Source organism: Apteryx mantelli, chromosome 3 (genome assembly GCF_036417845.1).
Source record: "Apteryx mantelli isolate bAptMan1 chromosome 3, bAptMan1.hap1, whole genome shotgun sequence".
Lineage (NCBI taxonomy): Eukaryota > Metazoa > Chordata > Aves > Apterygiformes > Apterygidae > Apteryx > Apteryx mantelli.
Window position 1 is genome coordinate 86,811,218 of NC_089980.1, and position 13,226 is coordinate 86,824,443.

A 13,226-nucleotide genomic window follows, 5' to 3' on the forward strand; every position below is an offset into this window, starting at 1 on the left:
TGATTTACATACAGCACAGCCCCAACGCCTTCAGCATGTTACAGCAAGAGTCCACAAAAGGACAGCTAAATGCCTTACTACGTGTGTGCAGTCAGGACTGGGGAATGCTGCAGTACTTTTATAGTGGGCCTTTAGCTTTGTTACTGCTCTTCATCCCTTATTTAAAACAGAACATGTCAAAGAACAATTGCCATTTGGAAACAGTGATTGTTAAGAGAAATAACATCGACTTCTACAACTTGTATGCATTATGGAACAATAAAATAATCAAAGACGTTGGGGAGCCATGGGGTGTTGGCAACCAGGAAGACTCAAAAACACCAGCTCAACTAAAATTTGGATTTTTTTTTACAAAGAACACAAGCACTACTTTGGTGAGGTTTGGGGTTCTGTTAGCTGCTTTAACCTTATCAAGACAACACTTGATCCTTATTGGCTTAAAATTCTGCAGCCCTTAGTCTTTAGAGTAGTCATACAGGAATATCCTGCTCTGGCCTGGAGTACTTCATGCGTACTCAACACAGACTCTTTCCAAGATCCTCTTCAACTTTATTATTTGTTACAGAATGGCCCAAATACAGCTTCATTTAAAAAAAAAAGTAGTAGTCCAAAAAAAAACTAACCCAAAAGTTGGTATTCCTTTTGCATTATTCAAAATATTTAGCTTTCCAAGAAGGCTGTGCTCATGTGGTTTGTTGATATAGGACATGCTTTGTGGTGCTCCTGCAAAACAACTAAAAATGGAGTTGAAATATGAGGTCCATGCTGCAAATATAGCCAGGCAAGATTTTCCTTAACAGGCTTTTGTATAAAGAGTCACAGCTATTTAAGAGACTTGGGAGAATGGTGTATCCAGTGTTGTCAACTCTCATAATTCTATTGTGATTGTGATACTTAACTGTGCTTCTTCCAACTCCATTTTCTGAAGAGGGAAGATCACCAATTGAAATAGGCTGATACTTGCCATGCTGGCACTTCCTTGACAAGCCAAATTAAATTATATTAGTCAGTGAAGCTTCCTACTCTTTACTTTGGGGGTTTGGGGGGGTCCATTTTCCATGTGCTAAATTGAAAAACTAAGCTTCCAATTAAGAAAATAACCTTCCAGGATATGGTGACAAGCCTGAAATGATGACAGAAATCCTTCTTAAAAGGTCAACAAAGTGAAGACAAAAGGGGTGGGATTCGGGTGCCTAAACATAGGCATTTAGGGTCTACAATATCCAGCTCAGCCTCCAGCTTCTGCTCTAGGAAATGCAAGCTTCCTGGGGCACTATGGCCTATCTGCCAGCCCTGGATGGTCATCTCAGGTACTTTAAGCCTTTTAAAGTGTTTTACAACCCCAAAACAATTCCAGGACTTGAAACGTACAGCTTTTAGACACATACATATTTTGGGGATCACAAAAGGAGTTGGAGTTCAAGGCTGGAAATGTGGGATGTCATTTGGCAGTAAGGCCACGATATGAGAAGTTGAGTTGCTTCCCATTCATATTTCTAGTTTGTTTTCAGTTAGTCTCTCTCAAATGGCTTCTGACCCCATTAGCCGCCTCCTACCAAATGCGATAGGCAGAAGCTCAAAGATATTTAGTGCCTCCAAGCTTCATGGAAATAACTGCCTGGGTAAAGAGAGAGACCTGCAGTTGGATGCTGCGGAGGGAGAGACGGTTGTGATTTAGCCTCCATCTCTTGCAGCAGGCAGCCAGGTGGCCACCAGCATTTACAGCTAGCTGCTGTGCTCCCGGCCTCCTGCCCGCCCTGGTGAGCGGCGGGAGAGAGCTGGGAGGGCTTTCGGGGTGCGCAGCATGCCTAAGGGTGGCGGAGAGAAAGCTGGAGGAAACGAGGCAGTGTCAGTTTTGCTGCTCACAAAACAGCATATTAGGGAGCGCAGTTAAGCATTCAAAATGATTAGCAAAGCTGGGTAGTAGATTCCTTTCATCGTTTTGGCTGTCATCCTAAAAAAAATGTGCTCCAGATTTACCAGAGGTTTGCTTGGTTTGGGCCAGGGAATTTCATTAAGTAATTCCTGCATCATGTGATACAGGAGGTTGCATTAAATGGTTCAGTGATCATTTCTGTTCTTCTCTTTCAATGATTCTTTTCTGAAAAACGATGACAGCAGAGCAAGGAAGAAAAATTAAGCATTGGTGTTTAGGAAGTACAAAGAGCCCAATCTATTTAACTGCTGGGGCATTTTTTTTTTAATTGAATAACAATTCCCAGGATTCATTGATCTTTACATTAGTTAGAGCATCCTACAAGGACAGAAACCGTGATGCTGAGAGTGTGAGTAATGAGCTAGCAGCCTAGTGAATCATTTCCCCTGAAGCTTTGTATTTGTAAAGAGACAGATGGTGGGAGCTGTGAAGAGGGAGAGGGGAGGAGGAAAACAGTTTTTTGAAAAAAAAAAAAAAAGTAGGGATAGAGGAAAGTGAAAAAGGAATGACAGCAGGTAAGGGAGAAGAAGAGGCTGAAAATACACAGGTTGTTTCAAAATTAACACTTAGGTGTTAAAATAGATTAGGGTTATGGGAAAATATAGCAAGGAAATTACAGAAAATAAGAGCTTTGTGGCCAAGGGGGAAAAATTTAGCAAGAGCAGCCCTTAAAAAAATATTTATAGATGAACTCTAAAGTCAGTTATTACCTTTATGTGTAAATAATGAGGAAGGAGCTGGAAGTATGTGAGTACACCTCCCACAGGCTGGCATTACTGCCTGGCAGGAGGCACCGAGCTGCAGGTACCTGCAGGGGCAAAAGGCATCGCCTGAACTGTTACATCAGGGCTGGGGGTTTCTCCCACAGCCACCACTACATTTACGTGGGGGCTAGTGGGAAAGGAAATAACGCTGTCCGCGGGAAGACAAAATAGGAAGCAAAATAGTCACCTACGTAACGCCAAGATGAGTGTAGCATGAAGATATGGATTACAGATTACATTAATGCATGTAAAGACTTTTGATGCAAGTCACCTACGCAACAAAACCACGGTTGTATATTTTTATCCCACAGCTAAGTTAGACTGGCCTCTCCAGCCGGGGAACTGTATGGCAGTTCTGGTACAAAGTTAATCCACTAAAACCTTGCAGGCAAGATGTGAAACGCTGCCCATGTATCTCTCCAAAGTATTGATTTTCTCCTGGTAGGCTTTTTAACTGTCATCATTTGGCACCATTTAACAAGAAAAAAAGCAGCAGAAGCCCCTGCAACTTCCCCAGGACAAGCAGCAAGGCGGAGAGCAGAGTTGGCTCAGGCTGCAGGCAAGGGACACCCGGGCATCTTCATAAGGGTATCGGTAGAGGCAGTGCGCGGCAGTGGCGTAGTCAGGGAAGCTACACAATGAGGCAAATTGATGGAGAACAAGGCGTAATCACCGTGATGTAGCGTGTTTCTGCATCGTAGGTTTGGAGGTGCTAGTAAAGCTGAGGGAAGTGCCTGGTCTTAAAAGGGAAGAGGGGAGGAAGGGGAGAGCCGTAGGACCTCGCGCTGCACAAGGTCTGCCACGGAAATGAAGGAAAGCCCCTCTGAGCTTGCTCGCGCTTGGCACGCAGAACAGGTGCACATTATCTCCCAAAGCAAACATCCCTCCTGTTATTCTCTGGCTTTAAACTAACAGGCGCTCCCCTGTGCGCACCTGTGCGACTCTGCCACCACTTAACACATGTTTGGGAAGCAGATCCTGCCTCAAAGGTCACGGCTTTTGGCAATCTCTCTCTACCATCCTTTACCATGATGTTGTTGCAAGAAAGCACTTCCATAATACTGGCTTTGCAGTGCTGATGGGCAGTCACTGCCCCTTCTCCCTGCTCCCGGACACAGGTCTGCTCACGTTCAAGGCTGGCGCAGAGCACATAAATATCGCTGGAAATCTCCACTGTGCCATTTCCGTTTCAACTGTGCCAATAGCTTATTACCACGGTCCCCGCAGCCAGCGCTCACCGCGCAGGTAAATGAACATTTCACAAAAACTTCTGCTTATGAAACCCTCTCCAAGACTTCAGGCCTTTAAACACGCACCTCTTCCATCTTTTCTAATGCTATTACAATCAGTGAGGGAAGTACCATGGGCTGCATGTATATTAAAAGCCAAAAGCATCACGGGCAGTGACGAACTGTCTCTGACCTTTGGGCAGAAGCGTTTGGGGGTGAGGACGGCTTCACTGGCAGCAGTGCACGGAGCTGGTGGGTGCTGCCCGCGGAGGAAAAGCCAAAGCCGGTGCGGACAGGACTAAACAAATGAAAACGCACGTACCTGCCGGCCATCACCGCTGCTGTGAGCAGCGGCTCCTCCCCACCGCACGCAGCAACTTTGGCAGCCAAACCCACAGGGCCCGTGGGGCAGATGGAGGGACTGGGGCAATTTCAGGCAAAATACAGACGTGCCCAGCAGATGCGAATCCCAGCAGGACCGGCTGCTGTGGCAGGGGGAGAGGGGTGGCCCAAATCCGGCTGGGGACAGGTGGCTTTGAGGGACTCAGCTGGCACCTGAGGCAGGCAAAGTCCGCCCTGTGGTACCGCAACAGGCTCCTAAGGTGGGAAAAACGGGGGAAAGCCCCAGGGTATCACAAAAGTGAGGCCCTTCTATAGCTGCAGAAAACAGTTTTGTAATAGACTCTGGGCAAAAGCAATGATTAAAATAGCTAGCAATTAATTTGAAAAAAAATCGCCACCACCACCTGCTTATTCTGACTGTGTTTTCCCACTTTTTTTAAAGGAGTGTATCCTGGAAATAGTATCTTTGAGGCTTTCTTCAACGCTTCTTTAAAAGGAAGAGGAAAAAGACAGCAAATGATATTTTCCTTCAGGCTTTTGTGTACTGTTATAACTGTATTACTTGTAAACAACCTAGTAAAGCAGCACAGCCCCTACTGGGGATACAGCCATACCAGTGTAAATTTGCTATATGAGTATATCAGCAGTCAAGAGATTGATGGCTCTATTAGGACAAGACTGCCAAGTATTAAGCACATGAAAACAAAGACAAGGGATTATCATGTAGCTTTTCCAGTAACACAATGAATGAAAACCGTAAATCTCAAACACGCACATTTATTGATTAATGCAGTCCAGGCCACTTTCTCACTCCAGGCTGTGCCCAGGAATAACTCTCAGGTTGGGTTTCAACGCTCTGGGCAGGTTGGACTTCGGCACTGGCGACACAGGTTTTGCTGTTTCCTCAAAACAGCATCTGGACACCAATTCTGAGACCTGCTTCACTGGTAAAAAGCATAACCCCCATCAAATCTGCTTGATTGTCTCTTTCTGTTGCCTGTATTTCTCAGTCAAGCACATGTCCATGTTTTTCATGTCTTACATACTCTCGCCTTGCTGTGACTGATGCTTCTTACTGCAATGGCAGTTTCCTGTGCACAAAAACATTCCTCTGGAGAACCTGCGTAAGGCTCAGCCCACGCATCCCCACAGGGCAGCGTCATTCGGTCTGGCGTGACCGTAGGTACTGCTTTCCCATGAGCTTGGGCTGTGAAGGGAGAGATGTAGCTGAGCAGTGCTAACGCACGGAGGCAGGCTGGTGCTCCGGAAACCCACCTAGGGCATTTCTGCAATACGGTTGGTCCAAGCCTACATATGTGGTGGTACCCAAACCGTTCCTCAGCAGATGGCAGCAAGACAAGGGTTACGAGATACTGACTGTGGAGCTGACTGTGAAATAGCATCTGTGAGAAAATCCAGCGAGTGCCTGCTCATTGCCCATGACAGAGCTCAGTGAGATGATGCCTTCAAGGAGGCAGAGCAGCCCTCAGCCTACCTGTTCCCTACGACCACAGTAGTTCCTAGGTACATCAGAGGGAAATGCGTTTTACCTTACCAGGCATACAGGGTGCAAACACAGGCCACAAACAGTGTGTGTGCAAGCTCCTAGCTTGTCATGCGAGAGCCTAAATATTTCAAACTTTACCACATACTGGGATTTATCAGGCTTTCAAGTCATTTTGCAACAGCTCAGATATCGGCTCTGCAGTATTTGTACTATAGCCCAGATAAAAGCACAGTTTTGGTTCCAATTTCTCTTCTTTTTTTCCACATGCTTCCATTAGTTAACCTCTAATCAAAAGAAGCAAATAATTTCTCCTGTGTCATCTGTATTTTACAACATTGGAACCAGCTATTTAGATAGCTACTCTGTGCATAACACCAAAAAACAGGAGGCTGTCCTTATGAAGAGCTTACAGTCTAACTGCATCTGGGATTTGAGTGGCTAACTAAAATCCTTTGCAAATTATCTGTCATTCCTTTGTAAGTCCTGCTTCCTTTCTTTATGTCTGAATTTGGACAGGGGATAATGAACTTCCTGTATCATACACTGAGATACAAGGAAACTCATTGTATCCCAACCAAGGAAGAGTATATCAGTAAGTAGTTTATAAGGCTGCTCTGAAGGGTCTTGTTAGAATGACTTATCCTCTTAGTTTCAGTGGTTTGATTAAGTGGATCATGTGACAAACACTTATAATGAACTTCTTCAGATGCTGCCAGGGGAAACCCAGCAGATAAAATACTGAATCCCACGGCATTGCTGAGTGCATAACAAACTGATTACAAAGACGGAAAAATCATGCAATTCATTGGCTTCTTCTCCTACGCAGGATAACACAACAGTGTTATACAATTTTTTTTCTGCTGTTCCAAATTAAAATATCCTTGTTTCCAAATCCAGTTCAAACTAGTGCAATTTTCCTCCTACAACTCACCAAGCACTCCAACAGAGCAGGCAGATCACAGCTAAATGTAACCACTTGCAAACAAGTCTATTCGTGCTTCTGAGTGATTCCGTTCCTATTAAAAACAAAATGAAACAAAAAAATACCCAACCAAACAAAACTGAGCAGAAACTCATGAGTAACACAAGCTAGTCAGATTTGTTTCAAACATAAAATTCTAAGTCAAGCCAAATCACCACAGGGCAAACCTCATTTCACTGGCAACAGTGAGAGAGGTCAAAGAGCATGCAATTTTCAAGAGCATCTCCCACAGTTTTGGCCAATAGCTCTAGGACCAAAGATCAGGATAGGACAACAACATCTGTATGCCCTGTCTTCACCTCCAGCTAAAGGCTCGTTGTTGCTAGTTCTCCCCAGCACAGACTCTCTACTTTAACCCCCTCTAGCAAGTTGTCCCTGTACAACAAGCTATGGTGCCTTTGCAAAAGGCGCCCAGGCTCAGGGACACAGTGTGGGACGTGCTTGTACCAGCCTTGTTGGTCAGTGTAGTTTATGACGCTGCTTCTGCAAGGCCAGTGCTATTGCCCTGAGTCAGGGGACAGCTACGGCAAGTCTGTGACAGATGGGGTGCCTGCAAGACAGTTCCTGGGACCAGTTACCTGGCAAAGACCATGGGCAACAGCCATTTGCACCAGGACATACATGTTGAACTGGTCCAGTGCCTGATTAAAACAGCTGCACATGCTCTGCTATGTAGAAAAGGACTAGGAGCTCTGCCTGCACTTTCGGCTGCCATGGTAGAGGGACAAGCACTTTAGCTGGGCATGGTACTGCTGTCAGCAAGCACGTGGAGAGATGTATGACTGGCAGGCTTTAAGGGAGGTAAATGAGATTACTTGGGAACCTTAATTCTGCAAAGGGATGATGGGGGCATGGATGATGCCTTTCCTTTTAGCTGCTGATACTGGATTCCCCTAGCCCAGACCCCAGACATTTCAGAGCAGTAGCTGAGTTGACAAAGGCTGCAAAGCCAGCCTCTGGGGCTAGCTCACTCTGTGTAATCCCACCAGTGACCCATTTTATTATGGTCACTTGGTGAATCATCTTAAAGGGAATTGCTTTGGAAGTTCAGGTGGCAGGAAGAACAAGAGACAAGAGCGCATGTCACCTTAGCAGTTCTCTGTCCTGCACGTCACCAGTAGGTCTGACGTCTGTCACTGACGTGTGGTGGAACCAAACTGGCAGCACTAATTCCCCTGCTGCACTTACAGCCCCTGCACTTCCCTCATGCCCTGCAGTCGCACTGCACAATGCAAGAGTGCTCGGCCTTGCACAGAGGATGCACAATCGCTAGTGCATCACAGCTAGAAAGCTTGTACAGGCCACAAGGCTGCAGTTATACAGTGCTCAGGAGAATGACCTTGGATACGGCTGGCATTCCAGTGTGCTCCCCAGTCTGTTTGCTTCCCATACACACAGGCAGCCCCTCACTGCTTGTCTGAGAGGTGTATTAAACTACCTCACTGAATACCAATGAATTAAACACTAGACATGCGCGGGTATGCAGGCAACCTCCCAGCTGAGGCTGGGCATCCAGCTCACAGTTCCCATCAACATTAAAGCTAGGCTTCAGGAAAGCCTAAGAGTATCCTTGAAATACAGTATCAACATGCATGCATGCTACATGGGACGATAGATTCATCACACCCAGTGCAGCTGTTATAAAGAGACCTAAGGATGAAGTATTTGCCAGATGAAGAACACACATAAATATTGAACTGACTTGTTAAACGAATCAGAGCATGAGAGAGGTGAGGGGAAGCCTTGCCCTCTGGCTTGATCCATCACAATACTTTATCTTTCAATTCTGTTTTGAAGAATAGTCCAATGTTTGCGGCATCTCACAGAAATCCTAGGGGATGGTTAAAAGCATGTTTTTTTTCAGGCAGTCAACTTATAAGTACAACTAAGGTTTAAAAATCTACATCACGCTTCGAATATCAGCTTTCCTGTGCACTATTATTAGCTATTAAGTTTCTTCAGGTGATGTTATTTCTCAATTAATGGGATTACACAGGTGTAATCAAAGGGATAACACGATACCAGTCAGCTATCATCAGCAAAACGTTGTCTCCAGTTGTGATGGCATGTGAGAAGAACAGTTTTATCTTGATTTATTTTACAGCCTGTGGGAATTCACACATCTAATAGTGAGAAACAAAGTATTTTTAAAAACGTATTTTCTATGTAATCAGTAATAATCAATAATTGCAATATTATGATAGTGCTATTAGACTCAGTCATCAGAGAAGAATTTAATTTTAATTCTGTAGTCCCAGTGAAAATTTGCCCTTTAAATTATTTTGTTTCCACTTGACAAGGTAGCCTCCTGGAAATGTTGGCTCATTGTCCCTATCACATTTTGGTAGTTTGAACTGAATATACTTCCCCAAAGAGTTCCCTTCAATTCCATTTGCTAGTCTGGTATTTCAGATTATGTATAGACGTTGGACATAAAAGTATTTTTCCCATCACTTTACACTAAAACAGTTATAGAAACATTTTATATAGCTCAACATCTCTCCAAAATATTCAGGTAAAAATCATTTACTCATAGTTCTAATATACAGCTACAAAGGAAAAAGCCAGTATATTTTTTTGCTGCTAAATCTGTGTGCCCATTTGTTAGAAACTGAATCCATCAAATAGGGGCACAAGGACTGAGGGAGATTTTTGAAAATGTGAAGCTTACTGAGACTGTGTTTTCCTGAATAGAAAATTAGGCTAAGATATTTAATTTTTCACACCTCTAGTACCACATAATTCTTTCTGAAAGGTGTATTGTGGGACTTCCGGTTTTAAATATTTAGCAGCTGAAGAGCATCAGTGTGTGTTAAGTAAAATTTCTTCCAAACTTACTAATCTTTACTTTGTTTCTTCCTCCCATATAACAAAACAGATAAAGCTGTTCTTGGTTTAAAACATGGACACTAACCTATCCATGATCTACTTCGAAATCTTGAATTAGATCAATTGGAGTATCATTCAGAAGCTGCTTTTTTATTACTCTCATATGTATTAAATATTGTCTACAGATTTCCTGCGTAGGCCTGTCTCCAGGGACTGAAAATCTGGTGTACACAACTCATAAATAAAGCTAGGGAGACATGAGCAGGAAAAAGCATAGCATACTTCTGGGAATCACTCCAGGAAAATAAATATGCAAGATGGCACCTCACCCTACACAAAGCTGGCAAAGGTAAAATAACATTTGGGTTTGATCATTACAGAAAATAAAATAATTCTGTGTTCATATGTACATGCTGGTCTTCCACTGCAACAAAAGGGTAAAGGTAAGACTGGAGTTTGATTTACAAGAAAACAGACTTTCTGATGACAGTTGTAGCTTCTTTAACTAAATTGGAGGATCAGGTCTGAATTTGATCCCTATCAGAAGGGCTGTGAATTCTTTAAAAGTGATCCCCCAAATTTATTTCCTATCTCTGTGGTTCTCTACTCTTTATATAGCATATGCTTGTTTTTAAAAGACTATTTAGATTCTAGGTACCTTTCTCTCAACAATTACAATGTATGATTCTATACAGAAGTAGTATCAAGGCACTGTGAAGAACAAAAGAGGAACAATCAGCTTGCTTTCCTATAATGGGTTTGGATAAACATACCCTCCCATTTCCATCTGTGTTTTATTCTTCTTTCTTGAGAGTAGGGTTTTATATTTATTGGCATTGACTCTTTCCTCAAAGCTTATCCTTTTGTTCCCCTTCCGCTCTGCTCTAATCTTCCCAGTTTATTCTACCTTTTTTTTTATAGTCTCTTAAATGTTTTTTTTTTTCCTATCAGGCTTTGCACCATCTAGTCCTCAGTTTTGTTTACTGTTATTTATGAGACAATGAATAAGTTCAAGCCACTGTATATAAGGTATGAGAATGATATGACTGCCCAGGAATGATTATTAAAGGGATGAATTGGCAGAAGAGAGACCCTGCAACTATGCAGATTACAGACAGATGTTTACCTGTGTTTTGCTTGGCTGTAATTTGGAAATGTATGGAATTCCTGGAGTGCAGATGTGATGTGTTCTTGCCAATTTTTGTTTCTAAGTGGATTGGTCCATATTTTTGCTTTTAGTAATGGTTTGCCTTCATCCCTATGACTTGTAACTGTTTGCCTGGCAATGTGTGTAGATAATTTTGCTTGGTTCTTAGATGTTTTATATGACAGTAGAATTATATGCTTTCCTGTGCAGACACAGGTTTAAAACAAGCTATTTATTGATGTTGAATTTCTTTAGAAGGTTTTAACATTTTGAATTTAAGAATAGTATCTTAAAGTAATAACTTGCTGTATTCCAAATGTGTTTTGCTCATGTGCTCTTATTGTTGCTTCGTGTGCGGGTTTTAAAATCACTTTATCCTTTGTATGATTGAGCATCCTTATGCTATCAGATATTCATTATGACTTTAATTGCACAAAGAACCTGTAGAAAAGTGTTTATGTCTCAGACAATGAAAAGTTACTTATGATAGAGCAACAGGAGTTCTTCAAAGGTGTATATGCACATCTGCTGGGGTTGCACATGTGCTTATGGGATTTTGGGGCCTAACATACCCACACAGCACATGTAAGCCTTGAAGCTCCTTGAGATTTCTATTTGGGCAATAGCAGGCACGGTGCACCTTATCTGTATGAGAACCCCAAGTGTGCGGGACTAGAACAGAAAGAGAACAGGGAGCTGTGTGGGATATGCACATATACAGCACTGATCAATTACTGATAAGTAACTAACTTTCTGTTCTCCTCCTGGCAGTTACCTGTACGCAATACGTATCTGTATTCCAAAGCGATCATTAATTTCTTCCATGGTAGACTCCAAGAGTCTTGGGAGATCACAGCTGGAACATTGCTTTATGTGGTATCCCATCAAGAGTTCTTATATACACTATGTAATATCTGCTGAATTGGGAAGACAGAGCTTCAGGTAGCTGGGCAGTAGATGTGTGAGATAAATAATTTTCTTGGTGAAATTGTCAACGCAGATGCTGCTCTTACAAAGTGTGATCTCATGGTTTACCTGAAATTGCCTTAACAATCTTAGAACAGACTTATACTCTGGAACATAACTAGGAAGGAAAAGTAAAGGGGTTAACCTAAAAGGCTTCACCTTTTGTAGGCAAAATACCAGGGTACCCGTTACATCCCTGGTGTGGAGAGATGACTCTGTCTCTTAGAACATATGGTTTGAGGGAAGAATATGGACAGATGAATCTTCTGTTTCAGATGGAACTCCATAACCATCATTGGCAGAAATTAGAGGATATCATTAAGTACCCACTTAGAGGACAGGGATCAGCTGTGCTTCTCCCCTTACTCTTCTCACTGAAGTAACAGCCTCCAGAAGCTCATCCTAGCGGACAAGAGCGTAAAGCATATCACTGTTGACAACGATAAGGACTCCTGGGAGCTGATGGGTCTAGAAACAGGTTCCAGTCTGAGCTGGGAAAACTGGCAGACTTTCCTTGGTTGGACCCCTCAAGGACCACAGTTCAGTGAGGTGGGAAAAGCCACTGACTATAGACTGCTGCAAGTTCAACTTCTTTCAACCTTTCAGGACTGGCTACTCTGTTCTAAAACCAGAAGACAGTTTAAAATGTCATGTAGCAATTCCTCACAGGTATTCAAGATAATTCATAGCTCTAGGAAGAAAGTCTCATCTTCTTTGCCAATTAAATTTGCCATAGAGAGGTTTTCTTACCATTGATCAAGATCATGTGAAAAGCAGGATCTTCCTATACTTAACAGTCACCCAGCATATAGGCTATGAGAGGGAAGAACTTCAAATTCAGATATCAAATCCTTCTTTGTTCTGCAGCGAGAAATCCAAATGCAGAGAAGTCCATAAGATATCCTATTCATGATATCTGGAAACCAGAACTCTTTTGGCAAGTGGAGATTTAAAAGATAATTTTGCTGAGTCTTGTTTGATTTTGCCAAGTAATCTGGGAATTAGAAGGATTGATAGGTAAGCATAAAGGGAAACAGCTATCCCTGGAATGGGGAAACCATCTTCTTGTTAACCTGTGTTGTGAATATATCCACTCAGCATAACTCTATTTAGAGAGGATGCCTTCAAATCTTTTTGATTTCCTGTGTTTTGAAAAGAAGTGTCTACTGAAATCTTTTACTCAGCCATTCCGCAGACTAAGCACAACATGGAAAAGACGACTGTATGCCAGTGCCATAATTTAATCTCTTCCTGGCACAGAGAATCAAGCAATGCTTTCGCACTATTGACATGAAGCCATCTAAGGAGATGGCTAACAATCATGATGGCTTTTCTGTTGCTGTAAATATTTGCTAACTGCAAACTGGTTTACAAGTCTGACTGAACTGTAAAGAGGCCATCCAAAAACTATCAGATGATGATAACCTTCTATCATGACTTGTGTGGTGTCAAGATCTAACCCACATCCTGTGAGTTACTCATTTCCTAAAGGAAATTCATCTTTGTTACTATCATTTAACAGAA

At 42.7% G+C, this 13,226-nt stretch overlaps 1 long non-coding RNA gene across 4 annotated transcripts in view; it reads right to left on the reverse strand.

Annotated features, from left to right (window-relative positions):
* The window catches only part of LOC106489680 (uncharacterized), a 52,069-nt gene that overhangs the window by 18,239 nt on the left and 20,604 nt on the right, over positions 1–13,226 (reverse strand). The window contains exon 4 of one of the 4 annotated variants that reach the window (XR_010883774.1): positions 2,728–2,744. The exons of the other annotated variants lie outside the window; for them this stretch is intronic. This is a non-coding gene — a long non-coding RNA (uncharacterized lncRNA). Of the gene's footprint in view, positions 1–2,727; positions 2,745–13,226 lie in introns of those variants that run through there. 4 annotated transcript variants of the gene reach the window in all.